Source organism: Lissotriton vulgaris, chromosome 2_1 (genome assembly GCF_964263255.1).
Source record: "Lissotriton vulgaris chromosome 2_1, aLisVul1.2, whole genome shotgun sequence".
NCBI classification, from domain to species: Eukaryota; Metazoa; Chordata; class Amphibia; order Caudata; family Salamandridae; genus Lissotriton; species Lissotriton vulgaris.
In genome coordinates, this window is record NC_141687.1 from 85,377,212 (window position 1) to 85,399,022 (window position 21,811).

Consider the following 21,811-nt stretch of genomic DNA (forward strand, 5'->3'; position numbering starts at 1 on the left):
ACTTCCCTCCCTTCCCTATGTGGGCACTAAAACTTTTATGAAGTATAAATAATTTTCAAGAGAACTGTGTAACCATAAAGTGGTTGATATAGGTACTTTGTGAATTAAAACATCGTAACCTCATTTGTTTGTTTTCTTCTATTTTCCCTATTCATTTGATTTTCTACACTGTTTATAAATCACTCTCTCAAGTCCGGGACCCCTATGCACGTGTGAGGTAGCAATAATTCATCAGTTTACCGGTATTGCTGCACAAAGTCACAAGTGTAAGAGACCAATGCCAGTACATGTAGAGAATACTGAAGTGCATGTAACACCGCAGTCTGGCCTTGCTGCACAAGATCACAAGTAGACAATACGGCAATGCCTATAATAGCACAACACGGGTCTTGCTGCACAAGCCAGCAGGGCATATAAGAGCAAAGCGTCACAGTTGGCATACATGTGTAATGACTAGCACAGGACTGGCATACCTCCATAAGACTGCAATGTGTGTAATACTATAGTTCTGGCATACGTGCTCAAGGCTGCAATGAACGTCATAGTCCGGCGCTGTCCTAGCTGCACAAATTGCAGTATATTGCATATTGTAGCACCAGCATATTTGTGCCTATTTATTTCAATCTAAACAGGTTCACTGAGCTATGCAGCAGTGGAGGAATCAATACTAGGACAGTATTAACATAATTATGCAGCAAGACCTGACAAATTATGCGGCATACGGCATCAAAGTCTAAAGCGGTAATATATATATATTTTTTTTGTCCTTTTAACAACTATTACTACTGTTTTGTAAAAGGTGCACTCCAATAATACGAGTTTATCACTAGAATACAGTAATTAGCAACTGAACGTTGAACAGTTAACCCTTGCAAGAGTCAGCTGTAGAATCATCTATCTGGTGCACTTCTTGTTTAGTAACTTTTCATCCTTATGAACTAGACACAAAATGTGCTTATGGCGATTCGGGAAATTATGCAGCCAGTGGTGGGTTGTGTGATGAACTCTGCAAATGTGTAATTATGCAGAGATGGCCATGGCCACAGTATCACATAGCTCCAGTCATGATGGAAATAAAATTAAAACACATATTAAAATAAAACCATGCTTTCAAAGGGTTATGGAGCTCTGTAAACTGTCTCTAATTGTTTATTAAAATGAACAAGGTCAGATGTGTCACAATAGAACATAATACGGAAGACTTTGCCCAACATAATAACAAGCACCAGTGCCTGGCCCTTCCAGAATCTAACAAGCACTGGCATAGCCAATAGGTCTCTCTTTTGGGACCTTATAAGTGTTTTGCCAGACCTATTGGCTTTGCCAGACTCTTTGTTTTACCCTATGGTCACAGGTTTTAAATCTGATGGGTCGTTCAGCTTTTCATCCCTCTGAGGTCGATAAAACAAACATCATTAACATCTGTTATCTATCAAGCACACTAAAGGTCTCCTCGTCAATGGATGTGTGTGCTATTAATACGCTTGTTAAATGTAAAGATAGAGATAAGACCAAAGAAAAAGAGTTGTTCTCATGCTTAAGATATCTTAGAATATATACTTAAAACCATTGAATGATCAAAGAAGATGTGGAGAAGGAGGTAAGACCTTTTTATACATTATATAAAGAAAGACATTATTATATATTATATAAAGAAACAGTACAAAGAAATATTTTCTGCGGTTTTATTTTTCGTAGAGAAGGGGTTGAGTGCACCTTATCTGAAGACACTAGAACACACAAACTCGACGGAACTAAACATTGCATCTAATAGTGCAGGGAGCTCATATCAGTCAATGCTATTTTATCAAAGCGAACTCTTGATTGTGTCTTTCTACAACGCAGCCCGTGCCTCTGTGTCAACACAAAAGTATTCATGTCCAAACACCCTCATCCCTTACCCTTGTAGTATCTGTAGGAAGGGGGATATCTGACTATGGTTGCCCCCAACTTTTTGCCTAGTGTTATGCTGATTTTCGACATAGTTGGCCTGGGAGCCTGCTATCCAGGACCCCAGGCTTCCTGCTCTCTCCGTTAAAATGGACTCCATGCACCTTAGGTACATATCTACTTGGTATTGGGTCACTCTTGTAAGTCCTTGTACAGTGTACCATAGGTACCCAGGGAATAAATGCACTCAAGGCCTGCCAAGGGCTGCAGCATGTATTATGCCACCCCTGGCTGGCCATCCAAAACTGACCCAACTGGCTGGTAACACAGCTGGGGCAAGGTGGTGTAATCACCCTCTGCTTTATATATAGTATACCTATATCTAACCCTAAAATGGACACATATACTCCTATAAGTCACTCCTACGGCAGGCCTTATCAATTCTGGAGGCAGAGTGCTTGGAATTATGTGAGATGGTGCTCTAGCATGAGCTGAGCCTGTCTGCAGCTTTTGGAACCATGTCCTTTAGCTGTTTCCATGATAACACTATACCATATACTCTTAAGTGCATTATAATCCTCGCGGGTATTGCTAACTTTGGCATAGCATTATCAAAACATGTCGAGTAAGGTGTCATACGAATTGGAATACTACCCCCTCGCCAGTTCTGGTGATGGGGGTAGCATTCCACCCTTTTAGAGGGACACGACATGTATGTAACTGAGAACCCCGGTTAAAGTTAACTCGAGCCTCAGCATCACAAAATGGATGGAGCCACCACAGACACAAGTCTGACCTCCTGCTGCTGGGAGTCCTTCCAGCGAGGGAGGCCTGGACAAAGGGTTTCCTGCCTTGGGAGGTGCTAGCACCACCCCAGGCAGGATTTTGTGTATTGGGGTAGGACAGGCTGAAAGGAATGAGACATGCCTGGGCACACAAGGTGTCCCTGTGCATACCCCGGTTCAAACCAGTTGCTGGGGCACTCCAGCGCCAGCTCTGGCACGAAACTGGACAAAGGATAGGGGGTGTAACCACCCCCCTTCCTGGTCCCACCCATAGGAGAGACCTAGTCACAGTACAGCCCCCTTTAGGAGAATAAAGGTAGGAGCTGGTCCCATTCCAAATTAGATTATCCTGATTTGAAACTCTTTAAAGAAGAAACTATGGACTTCGACGTTCTGCTCCACAGAAGACTGAAGAAAATCTCCCTTGTGGCCAAGGAGTGACCACCCTGCACAAGCAGGCACCATCAAGCATCCTAGTGGTTCACTTTGTCGTCCTTCCCGGTGGTACCAGACTTCAGAGCCCGACGAGACCCGGACTTCCAGACCTCTCCGACCTCTACCTACATCTGCAGCACAGCTGAGATCCGTGGGTGCGACGAGAGACGTGGGACCGGCCATCTTGGAGAAACTGCACTTCGCTTCCAGCATGACTTCAGAGGCATCCTCGAGAAAGTGCTTTGGGGATTGAGAAGCCCCAGCCCCGAGCAGCTCCTGCACAGCATCCACGAGATCTGCGTGGGGCCCTTTTGCTTGATTGCTGCTCGACGCGTTGTCTGGTCACTTGCCTGCTGGCAAGTGGCCTCCAAGTCGACGATCCATGAAATCTACACCACTGGTCTGGTTGCTCCAGACTGGCCCTTGCTTCCTTCCAAAAGAGAAGCACCCCGGACCCTCCTGGTCCGCACCAGACGCCATCTCCACTCCCTGCGTGGGTTGCCTTTGCCAAGGCCTGTTGAATCCGGATCTGACACTGCCGACAGCGAGAGCCTGCATGGGACAGCTCGTGCCTCCATCCTGGTCATCGAAGACACCTCCTGGTCCACGTGGCTGCAGAGTCAAGCGTCCACTCTTCACCTGATCGCGACAACAGCATCTGGTTCCTTCCTGGTTCCACTCCGGTCACTGGCTAGTGACTGTGAACATTGTCCCTGCTGCTTTCAGGTCTCTATCTTCCTCGATCCACCCTTAGATCGCTCCGGACATCTTCCTCCTGGTCGCCTGCAGCATCTTTCTTCAAGGCTCCATTGACTTCAACGTGGAAACCCGACACACTTTCACACCTATGCACCCGCAGCCCGTGGGTGAGGTAACAAGAGCATTTCGGTGCTCAAGGGTAGATTGACTCTCCTAGTGTCCAGGTATCCTGTCGTTTTAGTCTTAACCAGTCGGAACTGTCTTTTACTTACCTTTTCGTAATTTGTAATGTTCATTGACTTTGTCCCGCATCTCGCGTGTGAATTCACACTCTGCACACGCGTCCCGTGGGCCTCCTGTTCCTTACCTAAGGTTAGTGTAGTGTAGTGTAGGGTAGTGTAGTCCCAGCGATCCTACAGCCTCTGGACATCTTCATTTCCTCTGTCGATTTCCTTATACCATTTACTTAGTATATGGTTTGTCGTGCCCCTAGGGCACCATTGTAATTTGTGCAACTTATCGTATTTTTCTTAAGAGTCTTGTCATGTGCTTAGCCCTCTGATCTCATAAAGAGTTCAGAGGTGTTTTGTTAGTAATACATATCTTGTTTATTTTCATAACAACCTGTGTGGTGTCCTTTCATTTGGTATTCAAGGGGTTATATGTGGTAAAACAGCTGGCTTCACATGCCAAAAGAGTTTAGCCTAAGACTGCTTTGTCCATGCTACCATTAGGATAGCTGGTCTATAAGGTTGACTTACAACCAATCACCATAAGGGTTGTTTGGACTGATACAAGGTGATCACTAGAACTAGTGAGCATCATATATCAGGCCAACTTCTCACAGTATCCACAGCTACTCCACTATGTTTCTGCAGGCTGCTCTAAGGCTGAGGAAGCCGGCTCCATGCTAATAGAAATAAGCCCCATATACCAAAATATGAACTCTTCATACATCCAAAAATGAAACAATTTGTCCTTCGAAGCCGCCATATTTAAGTGTTACAGCATGCTCTCTGTAGAAGTATCTTTACTGATCACCTTGTCATTGGGAGGACACCTCCACCCCAAGCTGAAGAGGAGGACCGATAATGTGGGGAACGGCAATTAACAGTGGTTAATGCCAGACAGCACATGAGCAATGAGGCTGTCAAATCAATTACTTTCTCTACTCTCTCCAAATACACGTATAAACAGGGCAACTGTCCCATCCTCTCTATATACGAACATAATACATTTATGGAATTGCAGCAAAAACAGTTTTGAGCATGCCAGCATTCGTACTGTCTGAGCCAATCACAGCATTCAATTTGGCGTGCTGATGGGCGTTACTAGCTAAATCAATGATTCACATTTCATCAATCTGTTAATAAAGAAAGACAAAGTCAAATGAGCGTGCTGATTATCATTATAGGAACTTGCTTCTAATTCGATTTTATTTGCCTATTTTTCCTTTGTTTATTTTAGTGGCTGAGTTTCTATTCTGGGGCTTATTTATTTATTTATAAAGTTTTATATAGCGCGAACAAGATCCCAAAGGATATCAGAACGCTTTACAATACGATAGTGGAGAAGATAAAAAGAAAAATACACAGCATTTGTGAAGAAAAAAATTAAACAAACCAAAATGATAAACAGTAAACAATGGAACACGTAAAAGGTACAGTATTAAGCAGACGACATGGACCGTGACTGTTAGTTGTGCTATGGAGCTAGGAACCACGAGATATCCACCTTATGAGTATCAAAGCCCCTTATGGTAGGAATTTGCACATTAAGAATCTCTTGGCTTCCAGTTTGAAAGCTGTCATCGAGGCGAGTCTGCGTACATCCGGAGGAAGAGAGTTCCATATTTTAGGGGCAGCACCAGAGAAGGCTCGGTGACAAGTTCTCTTTTTGCTAAGGATGATAGGTTTCAAGAGGAGAGTAGAGGCACTTCAGGAAGCCCTCTCCCCACAGGATAATTCAAGTTTTTGCGCTAGATAAGTGGGAGTATTGAAGTATAGGGCTTTGTGTGTCAGGATTGCAATCTTTAGCTGGATTCGTGCTTCAAAGGGTAACCAGTTGAGAGATTTAAGGATTGGGGAGATGTGCTCATTTCGTTTGGAACCTGTAATCAGTCTAACCTTGATAAGACAAGTGCTTGTACCACCTGCTTGAACTCCCTTTGTGGCAAGAAGGGTTTGATCATTCGGAGTGTCCTCATCCGGTGGTTTGCTCAATTACAGAAATTGCTGATATGAGCGTTCATACTCAGGTGCTTGTCCACTGTGACTCCAAGCGATTTGGCTGAATCTATGATGATCGGAGTGCAGTTGAGAGTCGTGAGATGAGGTAACCAGAGATCGATCTTGAGGGTGTGGTTCGGTGGGGAGATGAGCAAGAATTCAGTTTTGTAAGCGTTGAGCAGGAGATGATTCTCCGTTAACCAATTTTGGGTCGACGTGAGGATAGAATTTAGTGAGATGAGATTTTTATATAGAGTTCTGTGTCGTCTGCATACATGTGGTAGTGAATATTCATAGAGCTAAGTAGGTTAGTAAGAGGTTCCAAGAAAAGGTTGAAGTGGATAGGAGAAAGGGCGGATCCTGGGGAGGGATGAGCGAGATTTGACTTGAATCTTTGAGATCTGTGGAGAAGGAAGGATGAGAATCAGCGGAGCACCAGGTCAGAGAAACCCATTCTATTTTGTAGGATGGATAGGAGAATATCATGAGAAACTGTATCGCATGCAGAGGAGAGGTCAAGGAGAATCAAGAGGCAGGATTCGCTTTTGTCAAGCATTTTCAGGATGTCATCAAAAATGTGTATGAGGGCCGATTCAGTGCTGTGACCCCCCCTGAAACCAGAATGATGATCATCTAAGAGTTGGTAATTCTCAATGTGAGCACAGAGCGGGGATTGGACACATTTTTCGAGAAGTTTTGCTAGGGTGGAGATGTTGGAGATGGGACGGAAGTTATTGAGATCCGATTTGTCTGCATTGGTTTTTTTTTCAATAGGTGAAACTTGAGCTACTTTTATGCAATCAGGGATCAGGCCTTGAGTTAAGGAGGCATTTACAATCTTAGTCCAGGTAGGGATGAGAGCGCTCTTGAGCTCTTTGAAGATGGCCGGAGGCAACGGGTCCCTGAAGTGGTTAAACGGGTTGATAGTCTTGAGAATATTTTAAATGTCTTTTTCACTAAAACAGGAGAAGGAACCCCATGAAGTATTGTTCTTAGCGTCAGCGACAGTCGGAATACGCTTTTCAAGCAGGTCGGATTATGAGGCAGCTTAGGAAGGGGGCAAAAGGGTCTTCTTGGAGGCGAGGTCAATGGAGATGAGTCTTGATTTCTCCGTGAAGAAAGAGTCAAATTCCTCGCAGGAGGGTGGAATGCCATTCGAACCAGAGAGGATTGGCGTGGAAACAGATTGCTGTTTGACCAGTTCGAATAGTTTCTTGGGGCGAATTGCCGCTTGGTCTAATTGTAATCTAAAGTAGTCAACCTTAGCTTTCTTGATCTGTTTGTTGTAGAGGCCTCTGACATCTCTTAGATGTTTTAGGTGATCCGAGGAACGATTGGAACGCCAAGATCTTTCAGCTGCTCTAAGATTGCGACGTTCGGAATGTAAGTTTTCGTTGTGCCACAGTTTGGAAATTTTTGATGAGGTATTTTTAAGCTTGAGTGGAGCAATATCGTCCATGATCTTGGCGATGCACGAATTGTAGTGATCCGTGAGAGATTGAACCTCAAACAAGTCAGCTTGGGAGGAAAGCACTGATTTACATTGAGCAGCTAGTATGTCATGGTTTATTGAACTGAGATCTCTTTTCAAAATCTTTGATTAAAGCGGTTGAGCCTTCTTCAAAATCACCTCCCTGTTGACATAAAGTAGGATGCTGTGATGGTCAGACCAATCACAAGGAGTTATGGATTCTAAGGAGATGGTCTGTTCCTTGGAGATGATGAGATCAAGGATTTCTTCTTTCGTGTGGGTAGGCTGGTCACAGTGCTGTGACAGATCATGATCATTTAGAAAAGATTTAAGGCAGGAAACTGCTGGGTAATTGTGTTTGGACCAGTGCAGGTTGAAGTCCCCTAGGAAGATTTGTGATACTGTAGAGTCATCATTGCTCGAGATGATATCCATTAAGTGCTCAATGAAAGGGAGATTATCTCCCGGTGGGTGATAAAATGTGTGAAGTTTACAGATTGGTAGGTTCTTATTAGAGATGCTGAGACAAAGATATTCGCAGAAGGATGGGAAGAGGATTGCACCTGAGAGATCGAGAGAGTATTCCTATAAATACAAGCAAGACCACCACCCATTTTCCGATTTCTGTCAATCCTGACTATATCGTGAGTGGGGGGTACTAGGAGATCTAAAATCAGAGTGGAAGCAGAATTTAGCCAGGTTTCGGTGAGGAGGATAATATCTAAATCGTTATCGGATCGTGTCTGATTGTTTTTAAAATAGTGGCATTCAACTAGTGCTTTGGGGCACTTTTTAGACATATAGTAGTAGTAGTAGTAGTAAGTAAGTTTATTTATTTAGACAATTGTCCATAAATTATTCTAAAACACAGATGACAATGAAAAACATAAGTGTCCCATCTACCCAACACCCCGAACAGTTCATCATTAAAACTGTTTAACAGACCATAAAAACCAAGCAGTTCCAACAGCCACATCAAGATAACATATTTCTGTCAACAGCTCCACAGCTTTCATCCTATGGACAACACCATATTTAAACAAGCATTGTCATAGCCAATAGGTCTCACCTTTGGGACCTTATAAGTGTTTAGCCATGCAACAGTTGAGACCTATTGGCTATGCCAATGCTTATTTTTACTATACCCTTACTCGGTTCTCCATCCTAGAAGACGAGCATTACTTTCTTTCAATTTTGGGGCTGTTTATGAATTGGCTTTTACAAAAGTGTAGGCTGCGTTTTTTAATTGATATACTTTTTGTAAGTGAAACACAGACTTGTTGTGTACTGAAAGGTCTGTCCACTGATTCTTGCTTGCTTCCTGTTTGCATCTTACAGAAAGGACTAGATGAAAAGTAGCGGATGGTTCCAAGCAGGAGGATGCCCATAGGCCAGGATTCTCCAATGAGTAGCTCATGAACCACTGCTGTCTCTCCTGTGTGCATCCCCCTCTCTACTAAATTAGAACCTTTTGCTCGGTTGAATTAATGTATGTATGTCAAAATTGTGTACTTGAATCAAAAACATTTATTTTCAGAACTTATAAGCTGATGTCTGAATGGTTACAATGTATTTAAAGGTGATTTTTGAGTGATGAATTATGTGGGGAGACTTATTACTACTACTATGACTTTCGTGCGAGGGGCTTTGCAGCTGTGGTGTTTAGTATTACCCATGTAGTGGTGCAATCCCCTCATTAAGATGTCTACCTTAACATTTGAATCCATTGATGGGTTTCCTAGTAGCTGTAGTTGTGTGAGTGAGCGTGCGCTCTGCTGCAGAGAGAGAGCGCAACCCTTATACCATGGGAAGGCACTTGCACAAATTCACTCTGGCATCGAATCCTTCCCAACCTAGGCCTGTGTCCTAAGAGCCTTCAGGCTGATCGCAGTGGCTCTCTTGTTCGTTGCTGATCTCAGTGGATGTCACTTGCCTGGTTGTTCTCAGGGGTCCTCTCATTCTTGAGGGCCTTAGAGGATGCCTGGTTCAGGACTTCTCTCTCAGAGTACCTCACTCACAGTTGGTCTGTATAAAACTCATGCAGTGCTTAATTTGAGCCGGTGGTTTCCGGGGCTCGGTACCGGCACTTAATTGCCAGCACCGGTGCTTATGACAGTCTGCCACATGGTGGCTCTATTTGTCTAAATTAAAGAAGAGCGCACCATTGTTTATTAATTAGATAAACATTTGAAAGGACTAGTACCTTGTGCACAATCCATTCTCATACATTTGGGGCCCTAGAATAGTCTGAATTGTCACTCTGGTACTGTCATTGACAGCTCTGGCAAGGGCAATAGGGGTCCAAGCTGCAGTGGCCTCTTGAGGCGCGTCCTGCGGCTTCTTTCTTTTTTACAAGTTAAACACTGCTCATGCCAGGCGAGTCGCAGTGGATGCTTGACACAATGCTGGTCTCAGTGGATGCTCTGTGCATATCTGGGATTAGTCCATGCCTCCTGCAGTGCTGACCTCAGTGGATCCCTATGGTTGGCTGGTTTCAGTCATGTGCCTCATTCTTGGTTGGCCTTAGTAGATGCCAACATGTCACACTGGGAAGTAAGATTGAAGTGATGTGATCCTAACGCAGTGGGGTTATCCCTTCTTTTCCCCATACATTGGAAGGGTATACAAGTCCACTAAATTCTTACTTGGGTGAGTAATTTTCACTTTGGCATGAATGAAGACTAGTGTACAGCAGCCCCTGCACATTGCCTGGGGTAGGTAAGATTGTTTAGTGCCGAATGCATCAGCAGTGTATCTAAGTCCTCTTCAGCATATCTTGGAGACTCTGACGGGCTGTGCATTGATGCACAAGGTCTATTCAAGTGCAGCTCAATGCTGCATACATGCCCCCTGATAGAGCGCAGGGCCACCTGATCAATTACCATACTCACATGGGCCCATAAACATACACACTTTGGCAAGGTAACCCTGCTCTAATCAGGATTTTTTTTTAACTTTAGGTCTTAAACCTATACACATAGACTTACCAATGTTTGTCAATTGTATTAAGTCCTAAGGGATTAAAGGGAGTTAGCATAATAGGTAGAAAGTAACATTTATATTCATAAATCAACCACAGACTCGGGAAAGGTTTAAACACTTTATCTATGTAAATTCTCAAATGTCACTGTCCATACATATGAAATCAAAGCCTTTTTGATTAGGAAGATTATGATTAAAACAATGATATGTAGAAATGTTACAAGACTTCTTTTAGGCATTGAAACAGAGGAAGGGGAGAGAAAGGGAAACATACGATCACATATCCACACAGAATTATATTTACCTAGAATGGTGTGAAGACCAACCCTGGCCACGGGCTGGGACAAAGAAACAGGACTTCCCGATAGTTCAGGTGTTCACAGGATAGAACAGGTTCAGATCAGTACAGGTGAAGACCAAATCAGGATGGATGCAGGTCAGGACAGGTACCCTCAGCTAAAGTGCAACGCCAGCGTCACACCCCTCTCTGAGGCTAACAGTCGGATCCCGATTCGGTTATCGATTCTTCTCTCTCAGAACCCCGATTGGGTAATCGATCACCTCACTAACCCACTAACCCCGATTGGGTTATCGATTCTTCTGACAGAGTGCTCCACCAGCACCTCTGCTCTTGATCCCCTATTGAGTGCGTTGGGTCAGTGACAGGTCAGCTATTCGGACAAGTTGGACAATCTAACTAACTAAGCCTACCTTAATTATACCATTTTCCAGGGTAGTGTACCACCCCATAATGTTGCAAATTTGTCTATTCCCTCAATTTGATTGGTGAAAAGACGAGGAGAGGTCATCACACCATACCAGTATGAGGTCATTTCATTCAAATACTTAATTTAGATTCCCGCCCATAATTTATTTTCCCATGATTTTATTCCACCCAGCATTACTGTAGCAAAGATGTACAATTTATTAACATTTTATATCGTTCTCTTCCTCTGGAGAGTTCACAAAGTGAATTTCCCATGGGCATCACATGCATGACTTTCTCTGGCACAGATTCAATGCCATTGCTTGAAGATTCTTCAGAATTCGAAGTCATGCGTAGTGTGGGTTTTCAAAATGGAGTTTTAGACACATCCCAGGCCCAAACACGAACTAGTGATAAGGTTAAAGAGAAAGAGTTTTAGAACAATGAATAAATGAATGCTCTGTATACCACTTATCTCTAAACTATTCCTATGACTTCATTTTAACTATTGCGTTAACTATTAAGCAGAACGAACAATGTTTAATTAGAGCAGCAGCAAAGGCATTAATATGTGAGATGTGAAGCAGCCATCTTAATTGTAGTGCGCAGCTGCAAGGTTTTCCCACCAAGCAGAGAAGACGTCATGTCACATGAGTGTGACAGACGCATGCACAAAGACATTCCCGCGTTGCGGCTGCCATTTTAGTGCATTTGAGTTGCTGTTAGTAAATGCACATTGTCAAGCTTCCCGTAGATGCTAGGAATGTCATGCGGTGCATTATTAGTAATAGGAAACATGTTGATTAATACATTATAGATTATTTCGAGAGGGTTGAGTCCAAGCAAGTCTCTTTAAGTATGAAATCTTGCTCCATCAATCCCCTCTTTGATGATATCATCACAAATTAATGACATAGATGCCAAATTTTGACATTTTCCCAATTCAATTCCTTCAAACCCCTTATTTGGTCTTTTCTCATTATTCACTTGGAAGTCTTCCATCTTTTTATATAAATTTCCATTCAACTCCTTTCTCTACAGAAACTGTAACCAGACTTTATTCTGGAAGCAAACTCAGAGTTCCCTGCTGGCCCTTGCCCACCTACTTTTCTTAAAGAAATTGGAGGTCTGGTGAGTCCAGGACTAGCAGAAATTTTTAATTCAACGTTCACTTCTGGCACCTTCCCATCAATTTGGAAGGACACGTCTATTTTACCATTATTGAAAAAACCCTTGCTGGATGTTTCAGACCCCAATAACTATCGTCCTAATGCCAGGCTACCACTGCCTGCCAAAATAATCAATCAACTCATGAATTTCCAGCTGATTCAATTCATCAACGAGAATAACTTGCTGGATCCTTCACAGTTTGGCTTCCGTCGGGAACAAAGTACTGAAACAGCTCTCATTATTTATTTATTTATTTATTAATGAGATTTTTAGAGCGCGAACAAAGGCCCTTGGGCGACTCGGCGCTGTAGTATCTGCAAAATTCAACCAAGGAGGGGAAGAGAGGGTCTACTGATTAAAGAGCCAAGTCTTAAGTTGTTTGCGAAATGCCCAGAGTGATTGGCTTGATTTAATCGAGGGAGGCAAAGTATTCCAAAGTCTGGGTGCTGAGACAAGAAATCTTCTGTCTCCCCATGAGACAGATTTGCTGCGTGGGACCACCAAATCATTCAGATTGGAAGACCGTAGGGTTCTGGGCGGGCAATAGGGGGTCAGATTTTGAGTGAAAAAAGCAGGTCCCATATTATGCATGGCTTTGAATACTATGCATAAAACTTTGAATTTTATTCTGTTCCTTATGGGTAGCCAATGTAGTTCCTTGATGGTTGCGGAAACAGAATGAAATTTAGGGATTCTGCCCAAGAGCCTAGCTTCTGAATTCTGGATTAATTGCATTTTGTTCAAGACTCCTTCTTGAGCATTCAAGAACAGGGCATTGCAATAATACAGGGTCGACAATACCAAAGAGGTGACCAATGTTTTGCCGGCAGAATCTGGGAGAAAAGGAAGGATTTTCTTAATTAATTTAAGTTTGTAGAAGGCAGCAGAAGTGATCTGGTTAGCATGAGGGAGAAAAGTAAGACGGTCGTCAAAAACGACTCCAAGGTTCCTCACCTTGCTAACGGGCTTAGGGGGAAGGCCCAGTGACGGTGGGCCACCAACAAGAGGACCATTCCGGTGTCAAATGACCGAATATGACTACTTCCGTCTTGTCGGAATTTAATTTTAGGCAATTGGAAGCCATCCAGTTTCCAATTGCCACCATGCCTTGATTGAGGTCAGCTGCTTTTTTGTGTCCATCGTTCTTAATGGCAAGGACCAACTGTGTGTCGTCGGTGTAGGAGGTCAGGCTCATCCCGTGGGCACGAATGGTATTGGCCAGGTCCGACACATAAATGTTAAAGAGTGTCGGACTAAGGGATGAGCCTTGAGGAACTCCACATGGAAGCGACAGAGTGGGAGAATGGAATGATCCCAGTGTAACCCTCTGTGTTCTATTGGCCAGAAAGGACGCCAACAGTTTCTTGGCGTTATGTTGGACACCAATGTTTTCGACACGGCCGATCAAGGTGACATGATCGACCGTGTCGAAAGCAGCCGACAGGTCAAGCAGAATTAAGACTGCGGTCCCCCCAGCATCCCGGATAGCTCTTACATCATCCGCAGCTTTGATCAGAGCCGTCTCCGTCCCATGATATTGGCGAAAACCAAACTGGGAATCGTCGAGGAGGTGGTGTTCCTCTATAAAGGCCGACAGTTGTAAGTTCATGGCTTTTTCGGCTATTTTTGCCAGGATTGGAAGATTGGCAAAGCCAATCATTAAAGCCAAAGAAGAGATCAGGATGGTGATGGATCGGGGAGGCACAGCAGCACTGATACTCCTCGATCTGTCAGCCGCCTGTATACTGTCGACCATTCCCTCTTGCATAAGCGGCTCGAGAGTTTGGGGGTCGGGGGTACTGCGTGGGCCCTTTTATCTTAAAGATAGGAGGCTAACGGTTTCGGTCGGCACATTCCATTCTGAATCCTATACCCTTCCATGTTGAATGCCTCAGGGCTCTTCATTGAGTCTGTCACTCTTCAATGTGTACGTATCGGAACTGGCACAGCTAATTCAGAGTTTTGGATTTTACCTTACATCCTATGCCGACGAAACTCTGATTGTGGTAACAGCATACAAAAATGAAACCCCCCCTACCCTGCAACTTTAAAATTGCATGCGTACCATTAATCAATGGATGAATACACAATGCCTCAAGCTAAACTCTGACAAAACAGAGATTCTGATTTTTGGCAATCTGCAACCAAGCTGGGGGTATCTGTGGTGACCAACAGAGATGAGAGAGCCCCCTAAACCTGTGGTAAAGGCCAAGAACTTGGGGGTGTAGCTGGACCACAAACTTACCCAACACACCAATGCAACAGTTTCGGCCGCTCACTTTCTTATTGAAAAGCAAGCTCCCTCACTTCCTTTAGAAAAGGCTTGAAAACCTGGCTATTCCAGAACTAGTTGTCAGTGCAGACTCCCCGCCGCCCCTAGCACCAAGACACCTCCAGGTATACGCACGCTTTATAATTTAAAATAACATAACAACATAGCTCTTCAAGCTCAATTTCTTCCAGCTCAATTTCTTTCGTTTCTTATTCACGGTATATGTCTTTTTGGTCTTGCAACACTTACACCAAAGAGTTATCCCTAAAATTAATAGGCCTATTCCCACCATTGGCATCAGTATTCTACCTACAATACTTTTTCCTACATTAGAAACCCAACGACCTACAGAGGAGAGACCACTAATTAGTCTCTTCCATGCACTGTCAACCTCCAGTGGTTTTAATTCTTCTTTTAAATGTGTAATGTTTCTTGCGTATTTACCAATTTCAGCGCTTTCGTCTGGAATGTAAGTGCAACAATGTTGCTTTTTTAACATTCTACAGACTCTGCCCTCTTTTGCTAATAATATATCAAGAGCAAGTCAATTTTGTAAAACCATTGATCTTACTGCAACTAGTTCAGTGTTGATCATTAGAAATCCACTAGCAGTGTCAGTCGATAAGCGATCCACCACTGTTGAGAATTTGCAAATTCTTTGAACCACTCCCACTGAAGGTATCAATGCACTAAGTATGTCTCCTACAATCTCAGCAAAACTAGCTCTTTTACTACATATTAGTCCATTATTTCCTTCATTGTTTCCAGTGATTTTCTTTACATTATATGTCTTTGGAAATACTATTCCAAAATAGCAACTCCCATACCAATGATCAGGTAATTTAAAATACGCCTTGTTCCCACAAATGTGATAAATTCCAGGAAACACTGGTTCAGATCCATCTTTGAATCCCCAACCCCCAATTACTTTGGAATTATGATCACATTCACTGGAACCAATGAACATATTATTATAGTAGTCTGTTTTCTCTCTATGGAGACAGTTTCCCTTTCTTTTCGGAATCCAGTAACATAGCAGCTTGGGTTTTGCCATTTGAGGTAAACCCTTTACTTCTAGCCCATTTAGGAATTTTTCTTTTCTGTTCAGTGGCTTTTCTATGGAATTCCTGTCTCCTTTTCTCTACTTATTTAAAAATATATTTTCTTTTTTGTGCAGTTTACAAGTTAGATTATCTTTGTGTGCTTCAGCTATATCTATTGATCCCAGCCGCAGCCCGTGGAGGGAGTTGTGGTGGGGCAGGCAGGCGGGGCGGGGGGTGATAAACACCAGAATATGGATGATTGCAGGTAAGTAAACAATTCAATTAATAAAACGAATTTCGTTCCCTGCACTGCATCACAAAATGTGATGCAGGGCACGCTATGAAATTCGTTTTATTAATTGAATTGTTCACTTACCTGCAATCATCCATATTCTGGTGTTTATCAATCCCCACCCTGCCCCTCCCCTGCCCCGCCTGCCTGCCCCACCGCCTGCCTGCCCCACCGCAACTCCTTCCACGGGCCGCGGCTGATTGATCCTACTGTTAGAAAATACTTGCCCATAAAGTGTGTAGAGTCTCTAGTACTAAGGATACGATTTAGATTTCTACTTAAAGGAACTTTAGAAAAGATTACATCAAAAATGGAATGTTAATATTGCAATTTTCTAGTTCTATAAAATAAACCAGCTAAAATACTACATGAGATACCATATGTCACGGGTAAATGGTGATATGTGAACACCTCAGCTACCGATGTGGGCAATTTCATGCACACATAAGTCACTGATTTCCATGGCTTCTACATAGTGTACTAATAAGTTAGCAAAAAAATTTAAATCTGTTCTATTCTTTACTCCACTGTAGTGTAATTATACCTCACCTGGTGCTTCTAAATCTATCCTATTTTGCTTAAAGCTGACTACCTTCTCATGTGTGTCTATTTTCCTAGGTGTATCTACCTGTTCGGGTATACTAGTATCATTTTGCATATTTTTGCTCATTAACTAAGTTATAGCTAATGTCAGTCCAAACCATACTATAACTACAATTAATATACTACATGTGCATATTCTACAGTATGTTTTTCGGCAGTTTCTTTTCGGTTTTCCGATAACATTATAATCAGCCATTTCCGACTAAGGGGAGACTCAGCCCCTCTTTGTAACTATCCACAGATTTTAACCTGTGAACCTTCTTTCAGGTAGGTCTCACTTCTTCATCAGTCTAATCAACAATTAGTCCGTCATCAGTTTCATCACTTATTTCTAGATTTTCAAAATCTTTAAGGATAACATAGGTCCATTCAGGGCCTTTGTATTTGTTATTCAGTCTTTTCAATCGAGAACTCCTCCTTTTTGGTTTCTCGGTAGACAGTTTAGCTTGACTTGATATTTCATTTACTTGTTCTGGTTCTTCATTTATTGTTTTGAGGCGCAATTTCAGTCTTTTGACAAATCCAGGCCACTTATCTCCTTTTCTGAGTGTTTTAGCTGGCACTGTCTTCTGTTTTTCTTCAGATGTTCTTTTATTTTCATTTAGTTGTGGCACAATTTGTTCAATGTCGCCTTCAGAATTCCTCTCTGTCTGACTTTGTCCAGGGCTTATTTTTGTTAGTTCTGCCTAGATACTTTTTTCAAGAACAATCTGACCTTGTTCAGGAGTTTGCTGAATTTGACTTTGACTTTTATCTTCTACACATATCTGTTCCTGTTCAGGTCTTTGTATCTCTTGATTTTCTTCCACATGAGCCTTTGCCCTAGTACCTATCTGTCCCTCCTCAGTTCTGGTAGGTGTGTTGGATATCTGAGTATATTGATCTTTCCTTATCTGGTCCTCCTCAGAATTACAATTGGCTTTGATTTCTGTAAGTGTGTTCTTCTATTCCTATCTCATCCTCACTATCACTCTGACTATCTATATAGGTTTGACTTCTGGTTCTCACAATGTCTGCAGGTATGTTGACTACTGGAATCCATTCATCTTGACTAGTGCTCAGTTGTTCCTCATCAGCTACTTCAAGATCGATTTCTTGAGACCCCTCAGCTGCACAACCTAAAGCTTCTGTTTCATCAGGCTCTGTCACTCTCTTAGTGTGACTGGCATGGATCCAGTTTGGAATTTCCTTGCACTTTACAGCTGTGGTGGTAACCAATATCACTTAATGTGGCTCTCCCCACCTTGGTGCTAGGCAAGATTCTCGAGTGTGTCCCTTTATCACTACCCAGTCACCTGGATTCAGGTCATGTGCTGGAGTTGACTGTCTGGCGACAGAGTCTTCCCCAACCTGGTGAGAGATAGAACGCACTTGGTCAGCCAGATCTTTGCAGTACTCGAGCACTAAATCATCAGTTATATTAATCAGTTTGTGTCCTGCCACCCATGCTTGACTCATTGCGTTTTCCTTGAATTTTTCATGAGGACTTAAGCCTGTATTTCTGCCTGGAATGCTTCTCAGTCCCATCACAACAAGAGGTAAAGCATCAAGCCACTCAAATTAGGTAGATTCATACATCTTTCCCAATCTTGACTTGATTGTGCCATTCAGTTGTTCTACCACTCTGGAAGCCTCTGAGCGGTATGCACAGTGCAACTTTTGCTCAATTTGGAATGCTTCACATATTAGACAAATTATTTCATTATTAAAATGAGACCCTCGGTCTGATTCAATCATTACTGGAAAACCGAAATGAGTTCTCTTAGCAGGAGTTTGTCTACATTAGGCTATTATTTCTGCGAGTAGGGTATGCCTCTGCCCATTTTGAAAAACAGGCAGACAATGACAAGAACATACTTTAATTCTCGACAAGGGGGTAATTGGATAAAATCAGTTTGTAGTCTTATAAATGGAACTTCTGCTTTCCCAATTTTCCCGGGGCAAACTACGGTTTTCTTACCAGGATTCATTCGTTGGCAAACTAGGCACCTCTGGCAAAGACTCTCTGCTATATTCCTGAATTTCGCGTTGAACCAAGTTTGCCTGAGCAATCTAATCATTGCGTCTCACCTAGATGGGAATCTCCATGATATATCCTAGCCATAGCAGCAAGCATACAGTCGGGTAACACAGGTCTACCATCTAGGTAAACAATGACACCATCTCCAACCCTTCTCTGACAGCCTATCTTTTCCCATTCTTCCGTTTCTTTGTGTTCTGCTTCATTTTGCAAATCTCTCACTTCTTACCACATTCTCACACCTTCAAGCAACATAAGTTGGCAGCTGTTTCCATATGCATCAATTCTTTTATTTATTGCCATTTTGTGTCTGGCGCAATGTTGGGCTAATTGGTCAGTGTATCTGTTACCAGCTGTCACCCTATCATTTCCAGATTTGTGAGCAGCACATTTGACCACAGCTACTTCTTTTGGCAATTGCATTGCTTCTAGCAAATCCTTTACATAATGTCCATTTTTATTAGGAGTACCTGAAGAAGTCAGAAACTCCCTTTGCATCCAAAATTGGCCAAAGTTATGCACAACCCCGTAACCATACTGGCTTATCAGTGTATATGGTTACTTTCCAATTTTTCCCAAATTTGCAAGCTCTTGTCAATGCAATTAATTCACTACTTGTGCAGACTTGACTCCAGGTAAATAGGATGCTTCGACTGGACCCCCCAAAGTACACACAGCATAAGCAGCACTTAATCCTCCTTCCTCATGTCGCATGCATGAGCTATCTACAAATAGCTCATACTCTGATTCTCTCAATGGTTCTTCTTTTATGTCTGGAGGTGGCTTAGTACTGTATTCCGTGATGTCGATATAATCATGTTCGACTTCCTCTTTTACTTCTTCAAAATGTGAATCAGGTAACAATGTAGCTGGATTTAAGACAGTACATCTGACAATGGTCACATTTTCTTCACCTAGAATGATTCGTTCATACTTAGTCAGCCGACTAGGAGTCAAATACTGTGTACGTTTTCTTGTTAATAGAATCACAACTGCATGTGGAACATACACAGTTACAGGATGTCCCATAATAATGGACTCACTTTGCTCAAGACTCATGCAAGTTGCAGCCACTGCTTTCAGACATCCCGGCAAAGCAGATGCCACTGGATCCAGCGTAGCAGAAACATATGCCACAGGACGTCTCATTAGACCATGTGTTTGAGTCAGAACTGAAAGTGCACAATTGTCTCGTGCGTCACAAAACAATGCAAATTCTTTCGAATAATCAGGCATTCCTAATCCTGGAGCTGAACACAGACATTCTCGTAATTTTAAGAAATCAAACATGCTCTCGTCATCCCATTCTACTGGGTCCTTTGCTCTTTTCTTTGTCATTTGTATCAATGGTTTTGCTAGGACTACAAATTCCACAATCCACTGCCTGCAGTAACCTACAACCCCTAGAAACATTCTGATTTCTTTCTGAGTTTGAGGTAGATTCATGTTTTGAATTATTTTGATTCTTTCTGAGGTAACTCTTCTGACACCTCTCAATATCTGGTGCCCCGAGATATTTCACTGATGTGGTGCAGAATTGTAATTTTTCAGGCGACACCTTATGTTCACCTTCAGTAATGCAATTGTATCAACAACACAGTCATTTTGAGTTTTAGACGCCATCAGCAGGTCTTCTATATACTGCACCAGGACTGACTGTCCGGGCAGCACAAGGGATTCAAGACATTTTTTCAAAATCTGATTAAAAAAAATCGATGGACTTTCTGTGTACCCCTGAGGAACGCAGTTCCAGACTTAAACATGCTCGTCAAATTTGAACGAGAATAAAAATGTGCTTTCTGGATGCAATGGAATGGAGAAAAAGGCATGACATAATCAATCAATCATAATCAATGAACCATCCGGCTCCCCACGGTATCTGATACAGAATTACTGCGGGATTTGGCACAACTGGACAACATGGGACGACAATTTTATTAACCTTGCGAAGGTCTTGTATGACCCTGTATTTTCCGCTCAGTTTCTTTATGCCAATTATAGGGGAATTACATGGACTGCTCATTATTTCTTGTAAAATGCCTTGCTCCACCAGCCGCTCTATTTCTGCTGCAACACCTGCTTTTATTTCTGGGCTCATTTTGTACTGTCGAATATTTGGGTAAACTGCACCTTTCACTTTTATTGGATCAACATTTGCCATTAATCCTATGTCTTTTCCCGTAAAATCCCACACATCAGGTTTCACAGTATACTGTAATTCTCTTGGTAGATGTTCTATGGTCAGCTTTTCATTTTCAGTTTCCTGTTTGGCCAACATCTATATATATAAAAACGAAAATATGTCTGTTTGTCCTTTATGCATTACTACACCAATCATCTGATCGCCATGAAACTTTGGGAAGTTGTTGAGTACACTACCGCGAAGGTTTCTGGCAAAAAAAAGAAAAAAAATACAAATGTGTTAAATATCAGCCCCCCCGGGTCCCCAGGGCCCTCATAATCTTTCCAATACTGAACGTTTAAAGTTTCCGGTGCGACTCGCCTTTGCAATGACCATCAACAAAGCACAAGGAAAATCGCTGCAAGTGTGTGGACTAGATTTGGAGAACCCATGCTTCTTACATGGACAACTATATGTGGCCAGCTCACGCATTGGAAAACTTTCTGATTTATTCGTGTACGCACCAGACGGAAAAACAAAAAATACTGTGTATCCACTAGCACTCGAAAAAATAAACAGAATTAAAACGACACTTTAAAATGTTTTCCATATTAAAATGAATACGTTTCAATAAAAATGACACAATGTATATTGAATGTTATCATAATAAGTTTCCTTAAATTTCCTTTCTTCTGAAATCGCAGCAACGCGCATCGGGTAAGCTAGTTGGTTTATAAATTCCATCTTCATCTGGAGTCTTGGGGTGCAAAAGATAGTGCAATTCATTTTGCACAGCAAGTACCTGCCTAATAGATTCACTGGACTAGAGTCGCACACAACAAACTTGTGCATTTCTTTAAAATTCCCTATTCTGACTTCCATTGGTTCTGTAACAGGGGTACTAATTTGTTTATTAGAAACGCCCACTACTTGGATCACTTCTCCCGAGAGCGGTAGGTTTGGAACGTCTGCTGTTCTCACAGTAGAACGGGTATTGCCAGTGTCCAATAAAAAGGTAACATAATTTCCCTCAACTTTTCCCTCAATGTATGGACCTGACTGATCTACCGACAAGGATGCGCCAAGTACGCAT

General features: G+C 42.5%; 1 long non-coding RNA gene across 1 annotated transcript in view; it reads left to right on the plus strand.

Annotated features, from left to right (window-relative positions):
* The window catches only part of LOC147729614 (uncharacterized), a 29,513-nt gene extending 28,398 nt beyond the window's left edge, over positions 1–1,115 (plus strand). Inside the window, exon 3 of the long non-coding RNA XR_015308336.1 lies at positions 218–1,115. This is a non-coding gene — a long non-coding RNA (uncharacterized LOC147729614). The remainder of the gene's footprint in view (positions 1–217) is intronic.
* The last annotated feature ends 20,696 nt before the right edge of the window (positions 1,116–21,811 follow it).